Source organism: Elephas maximus, chromosome 3, assembly GCF_024166365.1.
Source record: "Elephas maximus indicus isolate mEleMax1 chromosome 3, mEleMax1 primary haplotype, whole genome shotgun sequence".
In the NCBI taxonomy this organism is placed as follows: Eukaryota; Metazoa; Chordata; class Mammalia; order Proboscidea; family Elephantidae; genus Elephas; species Elephas maximus.
In genome coordinates, this window is record NC_064821.1 from 183,911,884 (window position 1) to 183,927,329 (window position 15,446).

The following is a 15,446-nucleotide window of genomic DNA, read 5'->3' on the forward strand; positions in this document are numbered from 1 at the left end:
CCATTTGGTTGATTTTCCTTTCACCTTTCAGTGAACACCTGGCTTTGTTTACTATATGAAAATGGCTATGGGCTGAAGAGAGGTCAGCTTTTAAAGGAGAGCTAGAGAAGAAAACCTGATTCAATTTTTAGAAGTATGAGACAGAGGGAATGACAGTCTTAGAAGGGATCTTTCACACAGGGGAAGGCTTTGTTTTCCTTCCTTCATTCCTTTGACCACATTCAGGTCACTAACCATGTGCTAGAATTCATCGTGGGGTCTCCTTTGGTGATACTCATTAAGTACCTTCTGCTTGAGTGCCATAATTTATCAGTCATTCCTTTCCACTCTTATTTCTTCCTATTCTTGCCCACTTTAGGAAATATCATTCCTTAATTCAGAATCAGGCTCGAGAGTTGACCCACCTAAGGCAGAAGATGAGGATTGGGAGAGCTGTCTCTTCCCTTCTCATCCAGCACGTCAAGAACACAATAAAGACCTTTGAGGAGCTACTCAGCAGCAATAGCATTGACCACTACATGGAACAGCACTTTTGTGAGCAGCTGGCTAGGGGAAGCCAGCTGGCAGAGAGCCTCGCCAGCAAATTCAGCACTGGTGAGTTGTCCATGGGGCATGGGAAGGCCTTCAGTCTCCCCCAAAGTCTGACTGAGACTCACATGAACTCCTAGCCCCATCCACAAGCGATTTTCCAACCTGGTAACCTGCTTTGTAATCGCCTCCTTGGGCTCATGGCAGGGCCAGGACAGGCTGGTGAGGAGCTCCAAGAAGAAACACATAGACTCGAGCATGCCATGATGATCATCAGCTTCTCCTGTGAAATATGGGTGGTAGGGCAGGATACAACATCGGAGGTAATGGCATTTTATCTGACGCTAATTGGCGGAAATAGGGGTGGAACAGGGGCAGCTTGTGAAAAGACACTTGAACTAGAAATCTAAAGACACTTGCTATAGCCTGTATGTGGTCATTTACTAGCTCTGAACAGATTAATATTCCTTGTGATCTGTTTTCTTACCTCCAAAATTAGGTCAAAGAATACCAGCCCCTGAAGTTTGCATAGTTGTTCTAAGAATCAAATATTCAATATTCATCAGTGTGCTTCAAAAGAAGATGATAAAGAATCATGCTGATGGCATGGTTAAGCCTGTGTGTATTAGTACTGGTCTTGTTAGGTGCCCTTGAGTCAATTGTGACCCATAGTGACCCCATGTGACAGAGTAGAATGCTCCATAGACTTTTCTAGGCTGTAATCTTTACAGGAACAGAACACCAGATTTTTTCCCCACTTTGCCGCTGGGTGGGTTCAAACCATTGCAGCACCAGGGCTCTTTTAGTACCTGGTAATAGGAACATTAGTTATTTCAGGAGCTTTTTACGTAGAACTTCCCTTGAGAGCAGCAGAGGGCACCTAGTAGGAGCAGGCTTAGTGACAGGAGTAGGCTCTGCATGAATGTTGTGATGGATCTGGGAAGCGCCTTGTTGCAGGACTTGGAGGCTCTGGTTGGAGTGGTCTAGAGGTTATTGAACAAGTGTCCCATACCCTGTAGGGGGAACGAGACATTTTTATCTTTTTGCTTTGACTCAAGACAGATGAAGCAGAGATGGTGATATTTCTGGTGGGCTCAGGAAAGACTGTCAGACAAGTTCTCTAAGGACTCAAGCTGAGATCTCCTGGGAAAATTCAGAGTGGCCTAGACTCAGGCATCAAGTTAACATGTCTCTGAGCTCAGATAGAACCCAGCGTTTGCTAGCGGTCCTTGAAATGACATCTGCTTGAGTTATGACTGGTCCTTTCTGAATCTGGTTTTCAGATGACTGTACAAGTAAAAAGAGTGAAGCAGGACAGGTGCTGCAGATCCTCTGGTAATGCCAAATTTTCAGGGATTGTGAGAGATGTAATTTGGAGAAGCGTTCAGAAGTGTTACAGATTAAGTTGTGTCCCCCCAAAATTATGTGTTATAACTCCTAACGTCTACACCTGTGGTTATAATCCCAGTGAGAATGGGTTTTCTTTGTTACGTTAATGAGGTTGTATTAGGGTAGGGTATATCTTAAGTCAATATTTTTGAGATATAAAAGAAATTCAACAAGCAAGCAAGCAAGCAGCAGAGATGAAAGAAGAGAGATGCCAAGCCACATAAAGATTTCCCAGGAGCAGAAACTCAAAAAAGACAAGGACTTTCCTCTAAAGCCAACAGAGAGAGGAAGCCTTCCCCCTAGAGCCAGCGCCCTAAATTCAACCTTCTAGCCTCTTAAACTACAAGAAAATAAATTTCTGTTTGTTAAAGCCACCCATTTCTGGTATTTGTTATAACAGCACTAGATAATTAAGACAAAAGCAAGGACTGGAAGATCAAAGGAGCAGGAAAAAATACCCTGAACACTCAGTAAAAAACCAACTACTCATTGTACTGTTTTATTTATTCATCAAACCATTGTGTATCCTTAGTGACAAGATGGCTTAATTTCCTATTTATTATTTTATTTATCATTCTTTTGGTTCATATCTTTACATCAATTCACCAACTTAATAATATAGAGCCGATGTAACCTAAATGTGAACTATCCAGGTCTTAGGAGTCCCCGGAACCCAAAAGGATCACCTCTGCTTTGCCCTGGCTGTTTAAAGGCAGGAGTGAGTTGTGCATCAGGTTTATCCAAGGGTGGCCCAAGGAGTTCTGGCAGGTGTTAAATAGCTACAAATTTCCCTTGAAAAAAGAGCTTACTCACCCAGCAATTCCACTCCTAAGTATATATAATATATACCCAAGAGACTTGAAAGCAAGGATGCAAACAGACACATGGACACCAATGTTCATTACAGCAGTATTCACAACAGCCAAAAGTGGAAAAAACTTAAACGTCCATCAGCAAATGAATGGATAAACAAAATGTAGTACATACATGCAATGGAATAGTACTCAGTCATAAAGAGAAATGAACTCCTGAAACATAGTACAAAGTGAATGAATCTTGAAAACATAATGCTGAGCAAAATAAGTCAATTGCAAATGGACAAATATTGTATGATCTCACTTATATGAAATAACAAGAATAGGCAAAAGTATAGAGACTGTCTTAGTCATCTAATGCTGCTATAACAGAAATACCACAAGCTGATGGCTTCGACAAACAGAAGTTTATTCTCTCACAGTCTGGTAAGCTAGAAGTCCAAATTCAGGGCATCAGAACCAGGGGAAGGCTTTCTTTCTTTGCGGGCCCTGGAGAAATGTCCTTGTCATCAATCTTCTCCTGGACTGGGAGCTTCTCAGTGCAGGGACCTCAGGTCCAAAGGATGTGCTATTCTCCTGGCACTACGTTGTTGGTGGCATGAGATCCCCCTGTCTCTCTGCTCACTTTTCTCTTTTATATCTCAAATAAGATTGGTTCAAGACACAATCCAATCTTGTAGATTGAGTTCTGCCTCATTAACATAACTGCCACTAATCCCATCTCATCAACATCATAGAGATAATAGGATTTACAACACATAGGAAAATCACATCAGATGACAAAATGGTGGACAGTCGCACAATACTGGGAAGCATGGCCTTACCAAATTGATACATGTATTTTTGAAGGACACGATTCAATCCATAATGGAGATCAAAATGTATTAGTAGTTACCAGGAGTGGGAGGGAGAGGGAAAGAAGGAGTCATTATTTAGAAAGCAGTGAGTTTTTGTTTATTGTGATGGGAAATTCAGCAACTATTATGGCTGATGGTCGTACAACATGATTAATGTAATTAACACCACTGAATTGTATACCTGAAATAAGTTGAATTGGCAAATGTCGTACTATATATATTTTACAACAACAAAAAAGACTTGACGGCAACTAAAAATAACAACATACATAAAGGAGGTGTCCTTTGCAAGACACCCAGGAGGCTACATTGCATCAGGAGCCAGTTTTAAATGGTCTACTGCAAATACTATTTAACAGATTACGTTCACCAAGTGGGTTAACTCTTAAGGACCTCTGGGTGTCCTATGAATGAACCACGAGTATTACTTGAAGAGCCTGAAAGGTCTTTTCTCTTCCTCAGGATGTTTGTGGCCAATGCACTACTCCTACTTGTCCTCTGATTCTTTGCTGCCAAACAGAAATTGATTTTTTGGCTTCTTCTGTGAAGGAGTGTTCTCTTTGGCTTCTGAGGCTTCTATGAGCCTATGATCACGACACCTATGGCACTCATCCCTTCTTATCCCACCAGTATCTTAAGGAAGATGCATAAAATGGGACAAAATGAATGGCGTCCCAGAGACCACGCAGGATTCGAAGTCCCAGACACAGCTCCAGATCTTCTCCAGCAGCCATGCCCAGTCTGCCATCCACAGCCCTTCCAATAGCACCACCTCCTCCATGTTTGAGGAACAGGAAGTTCACCCTGCTATGGATGCAGCCAGTGAGTACCCACACAGCTCATACCTTTGTTTAGGCCCAGAGAAGGCTTTGCAGCTAGGCCCTGTAGATCTACCATGATGTAGCTGATTAGGCATAGCTCTGGGACTCGGCACAAAGCACAGGCCCCAGGGGTACTGGGTAGCTATTCTCCAATCCTAGTCCCACATGTCATTGGTCACCAAATCCCCACTGTTCTCTTTATTCATCAAACACATACATGGTGTTGGACTGGGGTGGGGGGCACAAGTTAGAAAGAAGAGGGGGAAAACTCTCCTACATCAATGTAACATAATCATGTCATCTTTCAGACCCAGGATGTGAATGTGGCTAAACTGGATTACCTATAAAACACTTCACTTCTGACATCCTGTTTGTTTCTCACTCTTGTTCCTTCCTGGACAGATGCCAGCCCTGCCATTCCTGCTGATTCAGCTACACTGCCTAGCAACCGTTCAGGAGCCAGATCTGCCCAGCCCTCCTGTCCTCTGAGTGGTACCACACCACATCACACCACTCCGCCAAACAGGACACTGAACTTGGGCAACATGGCAGCAGTGGCCCATGGGACAAGATGAGGCCTCAGAAAATGAACGCATCTGGGAACCTATGCACCTTCTCCTCTTTGTACCAGCCCAATTCCAAACCCTCAGGTAAAGCAGAAAAGAGCATTTGGTGAAATAGGGCCCAATGATAAGAACAACACATTCTTGTCCTAACCAGGGGATTTTTTAATCTCTCTTAGATCCTGGCTCACAGAAGTGGATGAGATGAAGGTGCAATGTCCTTATGGATCAGGCAGAGAGTGAGATTCTAGCTCAGGGCTGACCCTTTCTAAGTACTTCTTGCCATTCTTCCTGCCTAGGGACTTACCCTGGGCAGGAAAATAAAGGAGGTCAGGGGCATTCTCAGTCACTACTTTCCAGGGAGGATGAACTGTCTCACATTCATTTGTTCTCTTCTCTGTGCCACAACCTTCTTAGGCCTAGATTTAGACTGTTCTAGAATGCCAAACTCAGACTTCCATGAGAAAGGTCTTCCTTGGGTTAAGAGCTATTATATTATGGAAGATTATTTCTACAGAGCCACCCACCCCTACACACACACATACATGCTCACTGTGCACACACCGTAACCCAATCCTACCCTCTCAAACATTACCATTGGGATCAGAGCCAGGAACCCTGGCCAGGGGTGCAGCTAGGTAGGGAAATGGCTTGAAATAGCTTAGTTCCTGGGTCCCATGTAGTAAGACATTTGAAATTCTCAAAGAAAAACCTGGCCTTAAGCAAAATGTCCTGGAGCCTGCACTTGGCTTCCTTCTCTCTTCCTTTGTGCATCATGTTCCTTCCTTGGAGGTGCTCCCTTTTCCCCTGTTCCATCTTCAGGTCCTGACACCTTCCCAGGTTCCTCTTTGTTCACTAAAAACAGTTAAAGGAAAACATTCAGCACCAGTCATTATTCAGCAGCCTGATTTAACTTCATATGTGTTTGCCTCAGTCTTTCACTCTTTGAGTGGTGGATGTTAAAGGTTGTTCAGTCATGGATCAGCAGATAGGAGGGGTATGAGGTACAGAGATAGCTCCTCTAGGTTGCTATTAAAGTCACACCCAGGAGGTAGCCAAGCTTTCCCATTGCTAGGCTAGTCCCACCAAGAAAACTCTAACAGTTTCCCAGCCCTATTCTCCAGCCCAGGGTTCACCTCCCATAGATACTCCACTGAAAGCTCAGGAGCTTTTTAAACAAAGTTGCTTGGTGCTCTCTGAGTCCCCAGGTGAGAGGAGGTAGTTAACAGAAGAATAGAGATTGTCAAGAATCTTTCAGAGAGGCCCTGGACAGGCCCTACACGTGCCCATGAGTGATGAGGCTTCCCCGTCGTTCAACTCTCCCATGTTCTGGTGATATGCAACAGGGGCTGACCTGCTGGAAAAGAATCTTGCTGACATCCAAAGCCTGCGCCAGCGCTTGGAGAACTCTGTCTGCATCAGTGACTGCCTGCAGGAGAGGCTGGAACACGTGCTTAGTAATGCTGACCAAGGAAAATGTAGGAAAGGCCAAAATCATTGATTTCTGTCCAAATCTAGGGAGCATCAAAAGGGAGTGGGCTCTCAGGGGAGAAATTCATGGCTTTAAAACTCATTGGGGTGCAATATTTCACTTATTCCTTGCAATCAGCCTAGAGAGGGAAGTAGAGCAGGTACTATTATCCCTACTTTATAAATGAGGAAATGGAGGCTCAAGAGTGATTCCCTCAAGAAGAGCAAGGTCTCCTTCTCAGGGTTGTCTGACATCATGCCCTTTGTTGTAACTCCATATATACTGCCTGGTGATGCTCCTGGGCTTGTGACCTGATTGTCCACTGGTAGACCCATGGCCTCCATGGTGCCCACTTCAGCAGAGGGAAGACCACATCCCATCCTCATGCTGCTACTACATGTGGATATCACCTACCACTTCCCTGGGTATTCCCACACTCTCCTCCATGGATGATCTCACTTGGAAGCCAATATCTCCCCATCCCACTTCCCTTCTCAAGCACAGAAGACTGATGGCAAGGATACCTACAACATCACAGCAGCAGCCAGTTAGGGGGAAAAACCCTGTTCTCCATTGCATGGATATTGCTTGTGAGAATGTAGTTTCCTGTGGTGTACCCAGCAAAAACTGAGCCTCAGTCACATTACACTGTTGTCCCAGTGCACGAGGCCCCCAGGTTTTCTGCTTGGCTGGGATTGACATTTTGGTAGGTACAGGAAAGTGTATCTTTGAAAGCATCTGTTACCCAAATGCGTGACTTGTCTGGTTATTTTTATTCTCTGGGACAGTATCCATGGATAGGACCTGGAGGCCATACCCCAGCTCTAAAACAAGAAAACTACTTTCAGGGCAGCAAATCGTAGCTTTCAGCCTTACGGGGGCAAATCCCAAGCTGAGGACACTTCCAGATTCCTTTTATCTGTGGCAAAAGCAAAGAGAGGAGGGTGGAGAGGACAAAAATTTCCCAGACCCACACAGTCCAAAATTAGAAGAGTTATTCTCAGTCTAGATTCCCAATCTGTTTATGAGGTCCCACCTACATGTCCCAGACTCCCAGCTCTAAGAGTGAGTAGCTTTGGAAAATCAACATTTCATGTGTAATCCCCTCCTCCCATCTTTGCAAACAACCAGAGGGTCCCTGGCTCTCAACTGGATACTAGCTTAGTGTCTCACTCCCTGCCTTCCCCACTTCCATCTGAGTGTGCACTAGGAGGGGAAACGATGTCAGTTTCTGTTTGCAGCAATACTACAGTGAATTCTGTTAGGTCCTTCCAGACTTCACTGCAGCTCTGTCTCTCTTCCAGGTACTGCCCAGTCAGCCCCAGATGTGAGTCACTCCTCTGGGTCTGATCAAGAATTCCTGTGCACAATGCCTGGATGGTCTAGCAGAACGTTGTCCAGAGCTTTTCCAGTCCTATTCAATAGCATTCTTGGGTGTGCAACATCATTTCCTGTGTGGACTGGGAGACAGCAGACTTACATTTATTTAAATGGATCAAATTAATAAATTATTATTTAAAAATTATTGTTGACATATTTATTGAATGCCTATAAAGAGTAAAATTCATGTAGGAAAGAACAAAACCAGAGTGGCCTAAAGTTCATGAAAAAGGTTAAAAATAAATTTTCTCTATTAGCTGTCTCTGTTCTAGAAGCCTAGAAAAGAGAGATCACTGCTGGGGCAAGGTGAGAAATACTAACAGATAATAGAGCCATTATTATCTCCCATCACATGCATGGAAAGAAGGGAAAAGCTATCACATGTAAAAAGACAGTAGGAAAAAAATACAAATGTTTTAAATGAGAATACTTTGCCAGACCAGGTGAACTCCATTCAGGAGAATGATAGCACCTGCTTTTCAATGAGAATAAACGTTAAGAAATCATGAAGCTCAATCACAGAGTTGCCTTAAGCCTAGAAAATAGCAATTTTCAAATTTTAAAAACAATGCAAATAATTTATTTTAATACCTATAAAACAGTACATGTTATTTGATCTTTTGTAAATTAAGAGTAAATTCATATTCATTACACAGCTATGCAATCACCTAGAAAAGATGGGCACTGATACCCAGAACAAGTTCATCATTCACCAAGAGTAAGTTAAGCCACACTAAATTAGCAGATCAAAGGAACTGCCCAGGAATTGCTCAAGTGAACAGAACTGCCCCATAGAGTTCCCAAGGTGGATTCAAACTGACCTTTTGGTTAGCAGCTATAGCTCTCAACTACTATGCCACCAGAGTTTCTTCAAGAGAGCCAAGGGAAGTAAATTAGGCCTATGTGCTCTGCTTGGTCGTGGCATAGCTCAGTTTTAAGAGAACTTCTGGACACCAACTTTTTTCTAAGAGACATAAGTTTAACTAGAGTTCTCAGAGCACAATGAGTGAAAATATTTTGTGAAGAAAAATTGCCCAAGAAGAAAAATCCAAGTATTAAGACAAGTTTCATCAAGTGTTTGAATGGCTACCACAGAAGTGAAATTACACTTTGTCTATAGAGAAGCAGAGGGCAGAATAAGCACCAATGGGTGAAAGTGACAGGAAGGCCTAGGTGGACTCAATGAAGAGCAATTTCTAACAACTGGAACTGTTCAATGACCGAAGTGGCATGTCTCAGTATAAAAAGAGTTCTGTCTGTTCTTGGAAGTATTCAAGGCATGTCTGACAGGAAATCCCTGAAAGGAGGTCTTGCTGAACTAGATATCTTAGGAACAATTGAACCATAAGGTTCTATAATTCTTTAATTGATATGCATGGCTTGATCTTTTAAACCAATCATTTTATGGTGTGGTTTTTATGTGTTTGTCTTTATTGGGTGTTATCTTATCAGTAGATTATCACAAAGAACCCCACAGTACCTCAACTGTGTCCCCTGCACACACACAAATATACCTGGCACATCCCCTGATGCCTGGGCACTGAGTTCAGTTTCCTGGGATTCAGACATGACTGTTATTTCACCGAACTCAGAAGAGTGCAGGTCACACCAGGGGCTATTAGTGGTCCTTTTCTTCACCTTTGAATTAGTTCTCAATGTTAGTGTGGACATGGCTGGGCTCACTGTGCAGCTGACACCTAGCCCCACATTGTTAAGAATCCGGATTTTCCCTTCCTCTGTTCCCCTTTCCAAGCCAGGCTCACCAGAGCACTCCAAGGAAATATGATGCCTGATGAGGCTCAGTCCTCTCAAGCCCAGCTTCAAGAGCTCAGACTGAAGGTGGGGCAAAAGAAGGTGGAGTAGCAGGCAGGAGCTTCACAGAACTGGAAGGGGAAGCAACAGCAGAGCTCGTATTTCCGGAAGTAATGTCTCTCCTTCCAGAGAGACTCCAAATGAAGTGGTCCCTATTTCATGAGCCGGAAGTGACTAGGGCTAGACAGGTAGTGCCTACATTTACGTAGTTGTTAGTTGCCCTCGGGTGGAAAATGTTCACTGGTAAATGTACACGAAGAACATATAAAGTCACTATTCAACTTTTTTATGTTTGAAATTTTTTTGAAAATTCTGAAAGCAAAAGGTTAGGCTTACTAAGATGAGGACAGCAGAAGTGGTGGCGGTTCCCGGTGGCCCAGAGCAGGATGCCGCTCTTGGGGTCTCGCAGCCGCTGAACAACTGCTCCTCGCCTCTCACCTCTCCAAGCCTGGGCGATGCCTGGCCTCTTCAGCTTTAAACGGGGCTAAAGAAGATTCCTGGGGAGAAAAGACATGACAAAACGAATTTCCCTGACCGGGAATCGAACCCGGGCCGCGGCGGTGAGAGCGCCGAATCCTAGCCACTAGACCACCAGGGAAGCCGTAAGTGAACCTCTTCTTCTCTTCTCCTGACAGTAGCTCTCTTTACACCAAACTCTGGGAAGCCAGGACGCCTACTTTCCGGGGTGCCGCCCTCTCCTCCTGCGATCGTCCCCGAAGGCCCTTTCCTCCCCGCCTTCTCCAAAAGGCGAGCCAGCCTGCCGCACACCGAGAGCTCTCAGGTCGCCACAAGTCTCGGAGCGAGGTGGCTCTTCCCCGCCCTACCTCAGACCTGGCCTAGACGTGCGCCTTTGCGTCGCGGCAGCGCGTGGAGACGTGGTGGCCGGGACCAGGGCAGGGGGCGAGCCTGCAGGAAGGGGGCGCCCAGGGTGGGAAGGGGGCCGAGCAGGAGCCCGGAGATGTCCAGCATCAAAAAGGGCTCAGACGGATGCGAAAACGGAGACAGCCTGAACGGAAAACTTCCAAAGGGACCCGGGACCCGGAATTGAACACCAGATCTTTCCCCTAAAACCCGCTGCACCTGCAGTTTTCCCATCTTAGTTGATGGCAACTCCATCCTCCCATATGCTCAGACAAAAAACTGCGATTTCCCCTTGGCACCGTTCTTTTCCACAGACCCCACATCTAATTAGTTAGGAATTCGTCTACAGCATTTTTTGAAACTCTATGTTACTGATTACTTAATATAAATTAAGTAATAAATTAATATAAATTCTTAGATCTCAGGTGCATAGGATTAAGGCAGTTACGCTCGTAATTCAGGACACAGGATAGTGGGTGTTCTGAGAGAAGTCCTTTCTTACTACCGTCTTTCATTATTTATCCCACTCCCCTTTTCCGCCCCTAAGGCACATGCTCTAAAGGATTTGCCATACAGGTGGTCCTGGACTTACTAAGGGTTCCTTTTGAGTCCGTTCTGACGTAAATCAGAAATAAAGGGCACCCAAATTGGTAAGGAAGAAGTAAAAGTATGTCTCTTTGCAGAGATGATAGATCTTATATACAGAAATATCCAAAGAATTCACAAGAAAACTACTGGAACTAATAGAATATTTCACAAAAGTATCAGGATACAAGATAAACATACAAAAATCAGTTGGATTCCTCTACACCAACAAAGAGAACTTGGAAGAGGAAATCACCAAATCAATACCATTTATAATAGCCCCACGAAGATAAAATACCTAGGAATAAATCTAACCAGAGGCGTAAAAGACCTATACAAAGGCAACTACAAGTCACTACTGCAAGAAACCAAAAGAGGCCTATATAAGTAAAAAACATACCTTGCTCACGGATGGGAAGACTCAACATTGTGAAAATGTCAATTCTACCCAAAGCTATCTACAAATACCAGCAATCCTGATCCAAATTCCAACGGCGTTTTTTAATGTGATGGAGAAACAAATCACCAACTTCATGTGGAAAGGGAAGAGGCCCCAGATAAGTAAAGCATTACTGAAGAAGAAGAACAAAGTGGGAGGCCTTACACTACCTGATTTTAGAACCTATTATACTGCCACAGTAATCAAACAAGCCTGGTACTGGAGCAACAACAGATACATAGACCAATGGGACAGAACTGAGAATCCAGAGCCGCTGATATTTGACAAAGGCTGGAAGTCAGTTAACTGGGGAAAAGATAGTCTCTTTAGCAAATGGTGCTAGCATAACTGGATATCCATCTGCAAAAAATGAAACAAGGCTCATACCTCAGACCATGCACAAAAACTAACTGAAAATGGATCAAAGACCTAAATATAAAATCTAAAACGATAAAGATCATGGAAGAAAACATAAGGACAATGCTAGGAGCTCTAATACATGCCATAAACAGTACACAAAATATTACTAATATTGTACAAACACAAGAAGAGAAACTAGGTAACTGGGAGCTCCTAAAAATCAAACAATTATGCTCATCAAAAGACTTCACCATGTCTGGAGGGGGAATGGGAGGATAGAGAGAGTTGGAAGCTGGCAAAATTGTCACGAGAGACTGGAAGGGCTGACTCAGTAGGGGGAGAGCAAGTGGGAGTACGGAGTAAGGTGTATATAAACTTATATGTGACATTTGACCTGATTTGTAAACGTTCACTTGAAGCTCAATAAAAGTTAATAAAAAAAAAAAAAAAAAGACTTCACCGAAAGAGTAAATAAGACAACCTACAGACTGGAAAAATATTTTTGGCTATGACAGATCTGATCAGGGTGTAAGCTGTAAAATCTACAAGATACTGCAAAACCTCAACAATGAAAAGACAAATAATGCAATTACAAAATGGGCTAAGGATATGAACAGGCACTTCACCAAAGAAGACATTCAGGCAGCTAACATGAAGAAATGCTCAGGATCATTAGCCATTAGAGAAATGCAAATCAAAACTACAATGAGATACCATCTCACCCCAACAAGGCTAGCATTAATCCAGAAAAACACAAAATAATAAATGTTGGAGAGGCTGTGGAGAGACTGGAACACTTATACACTGCTGATGGGAATGTAAAATAGTACAACCACTTTGGAAATCAACTTGGAGCTTCCTTAAAAAGCTAGAAACAGAAGTACCATATGATCCAGCAATTCCACTACTTAGAATATATCCTAGAGAAATAAGAGCCCTCATATGAATACATGTATGCACACCCATGTTCATTGCAGCACTGTTCACAATAGTGAAAACGATGCAAACAACCTAGTTGCCCATGAACGGATGAGCAGATAAACAAACTATGGTACATTCACACAACGGAATACTACACAACAATAGAGAACACCAATGACTCCTCAAAACATCTCATAACATGGATGAATCTGGAAGGCGTTATGTTGAGTGAAATTAGTCGCAAAAGGAAAATATTGTATGAGACCACTATTAGAAGAACTCGAGAAAAGGTTTAAAGGGAAAAGAAAGCATTCTTTGATGCTTATGAGGGTGGGCGGGGGGAGAGGGGTATTCACTAACTAGATAAAAAAAAAAAAGATAGTATACAAGAATTATTTTAGGCGAAGGGAAGGACAACACACAGTACAGGGGAAGTCAGCACAGCTGGACTAAACCAAAAACTAAGAAGTTTCCTGAGATGACTGCCCTGACAGGGAACACAACAGAGAATCCCTGATAGAACAGGAGAACAGTGGGATGCAGACCTCAAATTCTCATAAAAAGACCTGACTTAAAGGTCTGACTGAGACTGGAACTACCCCAGAGGTCATGGTCTCCAGACGTTCTGTTAGCCCAAGACTGGAACCATTCCCAAATCTAACTCTTCAGACAGGTACTGGACTGGACTATAAGACAGAAAATGATACTGGTAAGGAGTAGGCTTCTTGGCTCAAGTAGACACATGAGACTATATGGGCAGCTTCTGTCTGGATGGGAGATGAGAAGGTAGAGGTGGACAGGAGCTGGCTGAATGGACACCAGGAATACAGGGTGGAGAGGAGGACTTGCTGTCTTATTAGGGGGAGAGCAACTAGGAGTACATAGCAAGGCGTGTATAAGTTTTTGTCTGAGAGACTGACTTGATTTGTCAACTTTCACTTACAGCACAATAAAAAAAGAATATATATGTAACATAAAATTTTCCGTTTTAACCATTTTAAGTGTACAATTCAGTGTCATTAGAACATTCACAAAATTGTGCAACATTTATCACTAAAAAAAAAAAAAACCCACTGCCACTGAGTCAATTCTGACTCATCCATAGTGATCCTGTGGGACAGAGCAGAACTGCACCATACAGTTTCCAAGGAGTGCCTGGTGGATTTGAACTGCTTACCTTCTGGTTAGCATCCATAGCTCATAACCACTATCTCACCAGGGTTCTACTTCCAAAACTTTTTCATCACCCCAAGTAGAAACTGTGTCCACAAAGTAATAACTCCCCATTACCCTCTTCCCCAGCCCCTGGTGACCTCTAATATACTCCCTGTCTCTCTGAATTTGTCTATTCAAAAATAATTAATTTTTTTTTTCATCTACTTGGAACTATATAGTATTTGTCTTTTTGTGTTTGACTTGTTTTACTCAGCGTGATTACAAGGCTCATCAATGTCATACAGCATGAACCAGAACGACTTCATTCCTTTTTATGGTTGAATAATATCCCATTGTATCATGTAGCATATTTTGTTCCTCAATCTGTTGATGGACACTTGGGTTCTTCCCACCTTTTGGCTTTCGTCAATGGTGCTACTTCGAACATTGGTGCACAAATACCCGCTTGAGTACTTTCTTTCAATTCTTTGGGTATATACCTAGAAATGGAATTACTGAGTCACGTGAAAATTCCGTTTAACTTTTGGAGAGACTTCCAAATTGCTTTCCTTAGTAGCTACACCACTTTACATTTCCACTAGCAGTGCATATTTTTCTATTTCTTGATTTTTCAATCAGCACTGTTTTTTAAAAATCAATCCAGATCATTTTTCCATCTGCTGCATAGAATTCCATGGCATGCCTATACCACATTTATTAATCTGTTCCTATAATAGGTATATAGTTTCTCCTGACCTCTCAGACAATACAAACAACATTTCGACAATAATCCCCATACATGTCTAATTATGGGAACCATGCAACTATTTCTCTGTGGTATACACAAGCGTAACAACAATCGTAAGGATGGCGCAGGACCAGGCAGTGTTTCGTTCTGTTGTGCATAGGGTCGCTTTGAGTCAGAAGGGACTGGAGGGCACCTAACAACAACAACAATATATACAAAGTAACAGGATGGCTTGGGTATAGGATACATTTAATTTCACTAAATACTGACAGACTGTTTGAGAATGCTTTTCATAATGACTGCATCAGTTTACTTCCCAAATGTGGAAAAACCTGATGCCAAATTTCTGGTTTTCAAGACCTTGTTTGTGATTTTCCCTGTTCTTACTACTTGAAGATAAAATTACAAACATTTGCATCACCCAAATTGAGTTGATTCCAAATTATCGGGATCTTGAAGCCATCTGGACCACACCAATACATGCAGTCACTCACCACTGGCATTCCTCTCTTTTTTGGCCATTGGACCCTGGATTCTATGGGACGTGTTGAACGAAAACTTCAAGTGCCCAACTGATTGAGACAGTTTGTGTCAACAGGAGCTGAATTTGTGTTGGCTTTAAGACATGGACACTTATTGGAGGAAGTGTGAGCCTCTGGCTGCCCTTGGAATTTAGGTAGCAAGGATCAGAGCAAGTGAAAGTGCTGGTTAGAATGGTTGGCCGTTTGGTGTTTAATTCTG

General features: G+C 43.0%; 1 long non-coding RNA gene and 1 other non-coding gene across 3 annotated transcripts in view; both read right to left on the bottom strand.

Moving 5' to 3' along the window:
• Positions 1–3,099: 3,099 nt before the first annotated feature.
• LOC126073542 (uncharacterized) overlaps positions 3,100–15,446 on the bottom strand; it is a 41,089-nt gene continuing 28,742 nt past the window's right edge. Inside the window, exons 2-3 of one of the 2 annotated variants that reach the window (XR_007516777.1) lie at positions 9,973–10,133; positions 3,100–6,436 (exon numbers count right to left, since the gene is read on the bottom strand). This is a non-coding gene — a long non-coding RNA (uncharacterized LOC126073542). Of the gene's footprint in view, positions 10,134–15,446 lie in introns of both variants that reach the window. The other variant, XR_007516776.1, reaches the window with a different exon arrangement.
• TRNAE-CUC (transfer RNA glutamic acid (anticodon CUC)) lies at positions 10,163–10,234 on the bottom strand. Its single transcript has one exon. It is a non-coding gene; the product is annotated as a tRNA-Glu (tRNA).